Genomic DNA, 13,134 nt, shown 5'->3' on the forward strand with positions numbered 1-13,134 from the left:
TCTGTAATATTATTATGTTCCTTATTTATTTTTGACCCTCACAGCAATCTTATGAGGTCATTTCAGTTAACTTCATTTACAAAAAGAGAGTCTGAGATACAGGAAGACAAGTAATTTGCCTGAGATTAGTGCAAGTAGCAGAGCTAGAACCTGATTCACTTTTGCCCATCTTCTCTCCCTAGCCCCATTTCCTATTATACCTTGCTTGATTAATTTCTCAATCTTATCACTCCTTTGCTTTAGAACTTCTTGTGGGTTTTCATGGCTTATAGACAAGTCCAACCTCCCTAGCCTGACTTTTACTGAGTTGTTTCCAATCAGTTGTAAACACCAGCCAAAGTCATCTCTGTACAGTAACTTGGACACATGATACTTCATCACCTGGACTGTTCATTAGATAATTAGGTAATTGGCACATTAGATAATTCAAGGTCCACCTTCTCCATGGACTATTTTCATTGTCTTCGCCCTCTTCCCACCCTAGTTCTATGGAAATTTCTCCTTTTTCTGAACTCTAACTTTTTACCTATAACTCTCATATAACACTTAGAGAAACAATCTTGTAATATAGCTATCTGTGTTCATTTTATCTTTCTGTAGGTCTGTATCTTATTGCTGCAGGTCCCATACAGCAGAAATCAGCACTGAAAAGTTTTTGCTTTCTGTGGCTCACTCCTCCACCTCCCAACATCAGCAACTAGCACATTGCTTTGTGTATCTGTACCTGATAAGAATGCATTGCATAAACTATTAACCTTTTGGGTGAATTGGGACATATTCATTGAGAATACAATATGCTAAAATTAGCTCAAGCATTCACTGAGGATAAGTGGATTAATGAATTACCTACCATAAGGCACTTAGGTTTTATTTGAGAACCCTCTGAAATCTCAATATATCCCTATATATTTTCATTTTAAATAATCCTTAATGAATAAAATAAATGCTTTTTATACTCTTTATTTGAGTTTTTGAGTTAGAAGGCATACATTCCATTTTTAACACCACTTGAAGTTTTAAGAACTAGTGAATATTAAAGTCAAGCCCTTAGCAGACAAAAGATAACTTGAGAGTAGAAAATCACAAACTTCTATTTTTTAAGGTCCCTATGATGAACAATATAAATTATGTTCTAGTATTTGTTTTATCTTTCTACTTTCTGTGAATACTTCTGTGTCCTATAAAATGCCACAATCCATAATATCAATTGGGAAAATAAACATACAAGTTTGAAAAAAGGATATTATTTTTAGAGATATTATACAATTTTCAGTGTTGATATTTAGCACCTGTATTGTTTTCCTGTAACTGCTATAACAAATTACCACAAGCTTGGTGTCTTGAAACATCAGAAATTTACTCTCTTACACTTCTGGAGGCCAGAAGTACAGAACCTTTATCACTACCCTGAAATCAAGGTGTTGGCAGGGTGACATTCCCTCTGGAGGCTCTAGGGGAGAATGCATTCCTTGCCTCTCTAGCTTTTGGTGGTTGCCAGCATTCCTTGGCTTCTGGCCACATCACTCCAATCTTTAAAAACCAGCATCTTTAAATCTCTCTCTGCTCTGTCTTTATATCACTTTTTCTTCTACATGTAGTTAAATCTCCTTCTTCTAAATATACATATAATTACATTTAAGGTCCACCTAATTAATTGAGGATGATCTCTCCATCTCAAGACCCTTAACTTTATCACATCTGTGAAGACCTTTTTGCTTATAAGGTAACATTTACAAGTTCCTGGATTTACAACCTGATATATTTGGGGAACCATTGTCAGCCTACCATAATAACCTAACACAGCCTTCTAAAGGAAGATAAGGAATAGCCTGATTTTTTGACAATAACAGAGTTTTCATTTGAAATCTTCCTAGTGGAACCTCTTAGAAATGGGCAGAATGACTTAGTTTAACCCTTTGATGCTCTTCTTAAATGTTATTAGCCAATTAACTGTAAACACATTGTGAAATTATTCTCTTCAAACTTCTGTTCTTTGAAAAATTAACAGGTTGGGACTTCCCTGGTGGCGCAGTGGTTAAGAATCCACCTGCCAGTGCAGGGAACACAGGTTCCAGCCCTGTGTTCCCTGGGAAAATCCCACATGCTGTGGAGCAACTAAACCCGTGCACCACAACTACTGAGCCTGTGTGCCACAGCTACTGAGCCTGCGCTCTAGAGCCCGTGAGCTACAACTATTGAGCCCGCGTGCCACAACTACTGAAACCAGAGCACCTAGAGTCTGTGCTCCACAACAAGAGAAGCCACTGCAACGAGGAGCCCACACACTGCAACGAAGAGTAGCCCCTGCTCACCGCACCTAGAGAAAACCCGTGTGCAGCAATGAAGACCCAACACAGCCAAAAATAAATAAATAAATAATAATAATAATAAAAAGAAGAATTTACAGGTTAAGTGGATATTCAATTGTAATAGGCTTTTATAATGCTTTTAAATGATTTAACATGCTGGGATAATGATCTCAGTTCAGAAACTGACTCTAGGAAATAATAACATGGTAACATGCTATTCACTTCCTTATTGATTATAGAAATTACAGTCCAACCAGCAGTCATTAATGCTGCAGAATGTAAGAGCAGTGCAAGTTAATTTTTTAAGTAAATTTTTTATTGAAGTATAACATGCATAGAGGAGACTGCAAAACTCATAAATGTGCAACTTGATGAATTTTCACAAAATCAGCAAACCCATGTAAACAGTACCCAGATAGGAATATAATATTACTAGAGGTCTAAGAGGTCTGCCTTGTGCCCCCTCCCAACCATTACACCCAACTCTGACTTCTGTTGCCACAGGGAAGTTTTACCTGTTTCTTGAAGCTTATGTAAGTAGAATCATGTAGTATGTCCTCTTTTGTGTCTAGCTTCTTTTGTTCAACATTTTGTGACTTTACCAATGTTTTTGCATATAGTGGTAGTTCTTTCATTTTTGTTAGTGTGTAATTTCTATTTGATAAATATACCACAATTTATTTTATTGATGAATGACATTTATGTTGTTTCCATTTGGGGCTATTACAAATAGTGCTTCTGTGAACATTCTTGTTAATTCTCTTTGGTATTCATATGTAAGGATATCTGTGGGTATATACCTAGAAGTGGAACTGCTGGGTCAAGGGGTGTAGTGTATATGATTTTAGTAGAGACTGTCAAATAGTTATATAGAGTTTGTACCATTTTAAACTGTCACCAGTAGTGCATGAGCATTCCTGTTGTTCCACAATCTCATCAGCATTTGATACTGTCAGTCTTTTTAATTTTAGCCAATCTGATGAGTAGGTTTTGATATCTCATTTGTCAGTTTGATTTGCATTTTTCTGATGACTAATGAAACTGACTACATCTTTATATCCATATAGGTTATTTAGATATATTCTTTTGTGAGTCATTTGTCCATATTTTTTCTATTGGGTTGTCTGTTTTTTATTTTTAGAAAAATTTATTTGTAGTTGGTGCAAGTTCTTTGTTGAATGGATGCATTGCCAGTATCTTTTCCATTCTGTGACTTGCCTTTTTGTTTTTTTAGTTGTGTCTTTTAATGGCCAGAAGTTCTTTATTTCAATGTAGTTTAACTTATCAATCTTTTCTTTTATGATTAGCACATTTGTGTCCTGCTTAAGATATCTTTGCCTGCTCTGAGGTCATAAGTCATAAAGATATTTTCCAAATTTATCTTCTAGAAGCTTTATTTTTTTTTAAGTTATTATTTTTTTGATGTGGACAATTTTTAAAGTCTTTATTGAGTTTGTTACAATATTGCTTCTGGCTTTTTTATGTTTTGGTTTTTTGACCATGAGGCATGTGGAACCTTATCTCCCCGACCAAGAATCAAACCCACAGCCCCTGCGTTGGAAGGCAAAGTCCCATCCACTGGACCGCCAGGGAGGTCCCTAGAAGCTTTATTTTAAAATCACATTTATCTTTATAATTTATCTGGAATAAATGTTTGCATATGGTGTGAGGTAAGGACAAAATTCACTTTTCCGTATAGATATGCGTTATAATTTTGTGTTTTTCATAAGTCAAGTGGCCATATATGTGCAAGTTAATCTTGTTTTATAAAACATTTATTGAGCATGTAGTATGCACCAGGAATTGTGTTTGGTACTAATGATATAGATACAAATAATAGAGATTCCCTCCTGAAAACGCCCTTGAGTGGGGAAGATAATAAGTGAGATGGTAATGAAAAATGCAGAAGAGCTATATGTTGTGAGGAAAAGGAATGAACTCTTTGTGAGGAGATGAGGAAGCCTCTGCTAGAGAAAGCAACATTTGAATTGGATCTTTAAAAGTGAATAGGAGGGCTTCCCTGGTAGCGCAGTGGTTTAGAGTCTGCCTGCCGATGCAGGGGACGCGGGTTCGTGCCCCGGTCCAGGAAGATCCCACATGTCGCGGAGCAGCTGCACCCGTAAGCCATGGCCTCTGAGCCTGGGCGTCCAGAACCTGTGCTCCGCAACGGGAGAGGCCACAGCAGTGAGAGGCCCACATACCGCAAAAAAAAAAAAAAAAAAAAAAAAAAAAAGAGTGGATGGGTATGAGGCTAGAACATTTTAGGAAGAGAGGACTGTGTGTGTAAAATTCAGTAATTATAAAGGAACACAGCATATTTATCAAACGGTGAGAAATTCAGTATGGCTGGAAGATAGACTGTGTTTGCATGGCAGAGAGATGAGAAGGAATAACAGGAGGGATGAGAAGCAAATGGAGATGAGGATGAGATTTGGGTTGGGCTTATCCCTAAGGAAACTGGCGAGAAGGAGAGTTTTCAAGCAGGGAGTGGTGTAATCACATTTGTTTTTTAGGAAGATGATCCTTAGGAGTTTGGAGGATAGATTAGTAGGTGGAAGGTTGGTAGATGGAAATCAGTTAAAAGAAATGAGACTTGGGCTTGGTGTGGCAGTGGTGATGGTGAGATAGTGTTGGATGTGGAACTAGTCTGATTATACCCAAGAGGACTTGGTGACCATGAATGATAGGCAGGTGTGACAGATGATTCCAAAATTTATAGTTTGAGAGACTGAGTGAATAGTTATGTTATCAGCTGATATAGGAAATAAAAGAAGGAGAAGGTATGGTGGTAGCAAATAATAAATTAAAATTTGGACTTACTAGGTTTGAGATGTTGGTTGGTTAAGTAGTTGGAGATATGTAGGAAGAATTAAAGACATGTGTGTGGAACTCAAAAGAGAGGTCAGGGCTGTAAATATATATTCAAGAACCAACAGCATATAGAAGATAGTTGAAGCCACAGGAATGGGTGAAATCATCCAGGGAGAGTAGGTAGAGAAAGAAGAGAATAAGTCCAAAGAATCAATTCAAAGTAACTTGAACACTTAAGAGAAGATAAAGTGAGCCTGTGAAGGTGAGAGTTTTCCACCACCCCTGTCTGTGGTTTCTAATTTTTCTACTGTAACATAATTTCTTGTGTAATATAAAATAACACTGAAATAGTACATAAAAACATATGATGAAAAGTAACAGTCTCTCTCCCTGCCCAGGTCCATTCCTCAAAACCAATATGTGTTTAATTCTATGTTTTGGTTGTTAAAAGTCTAAATTTAAGTTCGAATAGTATGCTTGTTCCTCTGATTTTTTTATTTATTTATTTTTTTGCGGTACGCGGGCCTCTCACTGTTGTGGCCTCTCCTGTTGCAGAGCACAGGCTCTGGATGCGCAGGCTCAGTGGCCGTGGCTCGCGGGCTCAGACGCTCCGCGGCATGAACCCGTGTCCCCTGCATCGGCAGGTGGACTCTCAACCACTGCACCACCAGGGAAGCCCTGTTCCTCTGATTTTTGATTTACCTACTTTAGATCATGACTATGTGCTATTTGGAAGTCTAATGAGATGGCCACTAAGATTCATTCCCTCCTTGTGGTGTGCATGCCCTATGTAATCTTCTCTCTTTGAGGGTTGGTGAGACCTGTGAATATTATGGGCCATAACTCTAATAATTAGTTTATTAATCAATTGACTTTTAGTTAATGCAATGGAGATTATCTTGGGTGGACCTGACCTATTCAGATGAGCCCTTAGTAGAGGGGTTGGGCCTTTCCAAAAAAGGTACTCCTACAGCCTTGAAGAGAAAGCTGCCATATTTTGAGAAAAGAGAGCCATATGGCTAGGACCTGAGGGTGGCTTCCAGTTCTGGAGGGTGATCCCTTCCTGACAGCAGCACGAAATCAGGGACTTCAGTCATATAACTACAAGGTGATGAATTCTACAAGCCTCAGGTGTGACTGCAGTCTTGGCTGACACCTTGATTTCAGCTTGGTGAGATCCTGAGCAGAAGATCCAGCTAACCTGGACATTGACCCACAGAAAACTGTGAGATGATAAATTTGTTTTGTTTTATGCTGATAAACTCATAATAATTTGTTATGCAGAATTAGAAAACTAATCCAACTTTTAACTGCAAATAAGATAGATATAATTTATTTACTTTATCTCTACTCATTGTTTAAATATTACATTAATTTTAGTTTTTTAAGTACTTAATTTTGTTTGTTTAATTCCTTTTTTTGCTCCTATTTCTTGTTCTTTTAAACTTTAGTTAGTATCTTGATTCCTATTAATGTGAAAGAAGGATATTAACAATTCTGCCCTTTTTTTCTGTTAATTTATACTTTTCACCTGGAGTGAGACATAGTGAGGCCTGCTGGTGGGAGGAGAAACCTGGCTTCAGTCTGGGGAAGCTGCACAATGATAAGAATATTGTGTAATAAAAACACAGGACCTGCTCAGGGTGAATTATTATTAGATAAAAGTCCATAAGCAATGTGAGTTAATTGAAATAGGGTGTATGCACTTGCAAATTGATAAAACTCAGCTGGACCTTTCAGGCATGCTCTGCCCTGCCTATGAAACCATCCCCTGAGATGCACAGGGAAGACAAGTAAAAGCTGCCAGGAAAAGGCTAAGGGAATTTAAGTCTAGGAGCTCTGCCTTGGAGGCTAAAGGATAATTTAAGTTTATCTGATGATGAGAGACTTAGTGGAGTGTAATTTAACACTGAAGATAAGCAACAGCTCCATCTAATTGGGAACCCCCAGCATAATTGGATTTTCTGTTCCTCTTCAATCTGCTTGAATTCTTTGCTGCTTAAAGAAGCCACATTTTACAGAGATCTTTGGAAGTGTGGTAATAATGTCCTGCAACACCACCTGCTATATATTCCAAGTCACGACCATGAAAAGTCTCCTCTATAACCAAAATTGTATTCTCTGGGTTTGGTTTAGGTTGATTCTCAAAGTTGAAAAATAGTAAACAGTATTTACAATGATATGATAGTGTCACTGTTCTTGAGTTACAGGTAGAAGAAACCAACTTTAGTTAACTTAAGCAAAAGGTTTTTTTTGGTGGGAGGATCTCAGGGAGTCTCTGGAATTGATGGAAAGTATAGAAAATCACGTTCAGAAACATTGTGCTATCACTAAAACATTTAAATATATGGTAGATTTAAATCCTAGGATAGGGAATCTGATAGGTCCTACCTCCAGGCCCTGGGAGGTAGAATCTGAACTCTCAGAGGGACTGTTCAGGGACCTCTTTGACTTTCATCAAGGGTTGAGGGCAGGACACCTGGATTGCAGTTGCACCAAGACTGTACCCTATGAAAGAGAAAGAGTCAAACGGAGTAATTGTTGGGAAGGATACCTGGATGCCAGGCAGTGAGAAAAAAAAGTGCTGAGGATTACAGGCTGACTAGCATTTATAATCTGAGGGAAACCTGTATCCTTTTCAGGGCTACACCGGGCTAAACTGAAAAGGGATATGGGGGAAAAGCAGGGATACCATTAAACATCAAGCTAGACTGAAAAAAAGCAATGTTCCCATTCACTAAGCTAGAACAAAAAAGTATCTCTAAATCTGGGAATTTAGACCTTTCTGTTTTAAAATATCCCAAGTAGTGAAGGGAGATGGAAGATTTCAAGTGTTTTTGCTTGCCTGCAAAGTTTTCTCCAACTTGTCTGATTAATTTCAGATTCAGTGTCCACAATATTATTAAAATATGATTTCTCTTAACTTGTGCCTACATAATAAATCTTGTCTATGATATTGTCTACCTCCAATTAAATAAAGTGTGGGACGCATTCTGTTTTATTACTGATTGCTCTCTGACCAGAAACCATGCAGAGGGCAGATTGCCCTAACTATTTGCCATTGTACTGTTCCTCCTAACTTTCTTGTACTTCTCTGTTTTAGGGTTTGCAGAAAGTACTACTCAGATTGCAAAGTCCTTTTCTTCAAGTTACAAAGTGTTCAGGAAACTACTTTCTGAATTTCTTAGAGCTGTCTTTTTGTTTTTTCAGACTAGTTTTTCCCTGGGACAATTAAAGCTGAGAATTGGTAATTATCTTGATACTTCAATAGGAAAGTCCTCTTGCCTCAGTTACATGAAAGTAGATTACTTCGCTGTAATTTGAATAGCTGTATTTGTTCTTCTCCTCACTCAGCCTGTCAGGCCTTTTATGTAAGGTTCTTTTTTTTTTTTTTTTTTTTTTTTTGTAAGGTTCTTTTGAAGGAAGGTAGATACTGAAGAGGGCAGCTTCTTTTCAGAGATTGTGAACATCTAGTCAGGATGTAGTTGTGTTGTAAGACCTGAAAAATGATTACTATAAGGATAATGCAATTGACTTTTCTACCATCACTTTAAAAGTTAATTATCTGTCAATCCCAGTCTCCCAATTCCTCTCACCCACCCCTTTCCCCCTTGGTATCCATATACACTATTGATACTATGTACAGAATAGATAACTAATGAGAACATAATTTGTAGCACAGGGCACTCTGCTTAATGCACTGTGGTGACCTGAATGGGAAGGAAGTCCAAAATGGAGGGGATATATGTATATGTATGGCTGATTCATTTTGCTGTACAGTAGAAACTAACACAATATTACTGAAGCAACTATACTCCAATAAAAGTTAATTAAAAATTAATTATGTAGTCAACTACAATTTGAGAAAAGAAAGTATTGTCAAATTAGATTTTTCTTCCCATTAAAAAGTTGAGAACTTCCCTGGTGGTCCAGTGGTTAAGACTCTGCCTTCCAGTGCAGGGGGCGCAGATTTGATCCCTGGTGGGGGAACTAAGATCTCACATGCCTTGTAGTGTGGCCAAAAATTAAAAAAAAAAAAAAATTGAAACATCTTCCAATTGCTCATGAAAAATAAAGCCTGTATGATTCCTTTAGGCACACATAAGCCTAGAGATGTAAGACTAAATATAGTTTCATCTCGCTGTGCTCATTTAAAAATAAGTAAAAGCTTAGTAAAGTTATATCTGATTACATTTTAGCATTCTTGGTTTTTCTGCTTTATAGTTCAATTTAAGGTGCCTATGTAGAAACTGTTTCAATGAGTTAAGGAAAACAAAAAGTTCTCTTAGGGATAAGACAAGAGAATCCATTCCTTCTTTGGTAGGTTTCTCTCATTTTTTTGCCTTTCTCCTTCTAAGTCAATATTTTCTTTTCCCTTTAGAGAAACCTGAAGGTCATCCTTGATTTTCCTTTTTGCCTCATCTTCCTCAGTGATCAACTCCTGTGTCATAAATATTTCTGGAATCCATCCCATTCTCTACTTTTCCACTGCCCAAGTTCAGACTTGCATTATCTCTTTTGGAGACAAGCATGACTGAAATTATTGTAGTCCCTTCTACTTTCTTTTAGTTGTTGTTTGCATGGAATATATTTTTTACTCCTTCCACTTTCAGCTTATGTGTGTCCTTACATCTGAGTCTCTTGTAGTCAGTGTATAATTGGACTCTTTTAAAAATCCGTTCAGACAATCTATGTCATTTGATGGGAGTTTAAACCATTTGTATTTACATTAGTTACTGATGGGGAAGGACTTACTATTGCCAGTTTTGTTACTTGTGTTCTGTGTATCTTGTAGCTTTTTTGTCCCTCGTTTCCTTTCTTACCGTCTTCCTTTGTGTTCCACTGACTTTTTTTTTTAACATCTTTATTGGTGTATAATTGCTTTACAGTGGTGTGTTAGTTTCTGCTTTATAACAAAGTGAATCACCTATACCTATACATATATCCCCATATCTCTTCCTTTCTGCGTCTCCCTCCCTCCCACCCTCCCTATCCCAACCCTCTAGGTGGTCACAAAGCACCAAGCTGATCTCGCTGTACTATGTGACTGCTTCCCACTAGCTATCGATTTTAGATTTGGTCGTGTATATATGTCCATGCCACTCTCTCACTTTGTCCCAGCTTACCTTTCCCCCTCCCCATATCCTCAAGTCCATTCTCTAGTAGGTCTGCAACTTTATTCCTGTCCTACCCCTAGGTTCTTCATGACCATTTTTTTTTTTTTAGATTCCATATATATGTGTTAGCATACGTTATTTGTTTTTCTCTTTCTGACTTACTTCACTCTGTATGACAGACTCTAGGTCCATCCACCTCACTACAAATAACTCAATTTCATTTTTTATGGTTGGGTAATCTCCCATTGTATATATGTGCCACATCTTCTTTATCCATTCATCTGTCGATGGATACTTAGGTTGCCTCCATGTCCTGGCTATTGTAAATAGAGCTGCAATGAACATTGTGGTACATGACTCTTTTTGAATTATGGTTTTCTCAGGGTATATGCCCCGTAGTGGGATTGCTGGGTCGTATGATAGTTCTATTTTTAGATTTTTAAGGAACCTCCATACTGTTCTCCATAGTGGCTGTATCAATTTACATTCCCACCAACAGTGCAAGAGGGTTCCCTTTTTCCACACCCTCTCCAGCATTTATTGTTTGCAGATTTTGATCATGGCCATTTTGACTGGTGTGAGGTGATACCTGGTTGTAGTTTTGATTTGCATTTCTCTAATGATTAAAGATGTTGAGCATTCTTTCATGTGTTTGTTGGCAATCTGTATATCTTCTTTGGAGAAATGTCTATTTAGGTATTCTGCCCATTTTTGGATTGGGTTGTTTGCTTTTTTGATATTGAACTGCATGAGGTGCTTGTAAATTTTGGAGATTAATCCTTTGTCAGTTGCTTCATTTGCAAATATTTTTTCCCATTCTGAGGGTTGTTGTTTCGTCTTGTTTATGGTTTCCTTTGCTGTGCAAAAGATTTTCAGTTTCATTAGGTACCATTTGTTTATTTTTGTTTTTATTTCCATTTCTCTAGGAGGTGGGTCAAAAAAGAACTTGCTGTGATTGATGTCATAGAGTATTCTGCCTATGTTATCCTCAAAGAGTTTTATACTGTCTGGCCTTACATTTAGGTCTTTAATCCATTTTGAGTTTATTTTTGTGTATGGTGTTAGGGAGTGTTCTAATTTCATTCTTTTACATGTAGCTGTCCAGTTTTCCCAGCACCACTTATTGAAGAGGCTGTCTTTTCTACATTGTATATTCCTGCCTCCTTTATCAAAAATAAGGTGACCATATGTGCATGGGTTTATCTCTGGGCTTTCTATCCTGTTCCATTGATCTAGATTTCTGTTTTTGTGTCAGTATCATATTGTCTTGATTACTGTAGCTTTGTAACATAGTCTGAAGTCTGGAAGCCTGATTCCTTCAGCTCCGTTTTCCTTTCTCAAGATTGCTTTGGCTATTCGGGGTCTTTTGTGCTTCCATACAAATTGTGAAATTTTTTGTTCTAGTTCTCTGAAAAATGCCAGTGATAGTTTGATAGGAATTACAATGAATCTGTAGATTGCTTTGGGTAGTATAGTCATTTTCACAATGTTGATTCTTCCAATGCAAGAACGTGGTATATCTCTGCATCTGTTTGTATCATCTTTAATTTCTTTCATCAATGTCTTATAGTTTTCTGCATACAGGTCTTTTTTCTCCTTAGGTTTATTCCTAGGTATTTCATTCTTTTTGTTGCAATGGTAAATGGGAGTGATTCCTTAATTTCTCTTTCAGATTTTTCGTCACTAGTGTATAGGAATGCAAGAGATTTCTGTGCATTTATTTTGTATCCTGCTACTTTACCAAATTCATTGATTAGCTCTAGTAGTTTTCTGGTAGCATCTTTAGGATTCTCTATGTATAGTATCATGTCATCTGCAAACAGTGACAAATTACTTCTTTTCTGACTTGAGTCCTTTTATTTCTTTTTCTTCTCTGATTTCTGTGACTAAAACTTCCAACACAATGTTGAATAATAGTGGAGAGAGTGGGCAACCTTTTCTTTTTCCCGATCTTAGTGGAAATGGTTTCAGTTTTCCACCATTGAGGATGATGTTGGCTGTGCGTTTGTCATATATTACCTGTATTATGTTGAGGTAAGTGCCCTCTATGCCTGCTTTCTGGAGGGTTTTTATCATAAATCGGTGTTGAATTTTGTCAAAAGCTTTTTCTGCATCTATTGAGATGATCATATGGTTTTTATTCTTCAGTTTGTTAATATGGTGTATCACATTGATTGATTTGCGTATATTGAAGAATCCTTGCATTCCTGGAATAAACCCCACTTGATCATGGTGTATGATCCTTTTAATGTTTTGTTGGATTCTGTTTGCTAGTATTTTGTTGAGGATTTTTGCATCTATGTTCATCAGTGATATTGGCCTGTAGTTTTCTTTCTTTGTGACATCGTTGTCTGGTTTTGGTATCAGGGTGATGGTGAACTCATAGAATGAGTTTGGGAGTGTTCCTCCGTCTGCTATATTTTGGAAGAGTTTGAGAAGGATAGGTGTTAGCTCTTCTCTAAATGTTTGATAGAATTCACCTGTGAAGCCATCTGGTCCTGGGCTTTTGTTTGTTGGAAGAGTTTTAATCACAGTTTCAATTTCAGTGCTTGTGATTGGTCTGTTTATATTTTCTATTTCTTCCTGGTTCAGTCTCAGAAGGTTGTACTTTTCTAACAATTTTCCATTTCTTCCAGGTTGTCCATTTTATTGAAACATAGTTGCTTGTAGTAATCTCTCATGATCCTTTGTATTTCTGCAGTGTCAGTTGTTAACTTCTCCTTTTTCATTTCTAATTCTATTGATTTGAGTCTTCTCCCTTTTTTTCTTGATGAGTCTGGCTAAAGGTTTATCAATTTTGTTTATCTTCTCAATGAACCAACTTTTAGCTTTATTGATCTTTGCTATTGTTTCATTCATTTCTTTTTCATTAATTTCTGATCTGACCTTTATGATTT

The sequence above is a fragment of the Phocoena sinus genome, chromosome 2 (assembly GCF_008692025.1).
Source record: "Phocoena sinus isolate mPhoSin1 chromosome 2, mPhoSin1.pri, whole genome shotgun sequence".
Classification (NCBI taxonomy): Eukaryota; Metazoa; Chordata; class Mammalia; order Artiodactyla; family Phocoenidae; genus Phocoena; species Phocoena sinus.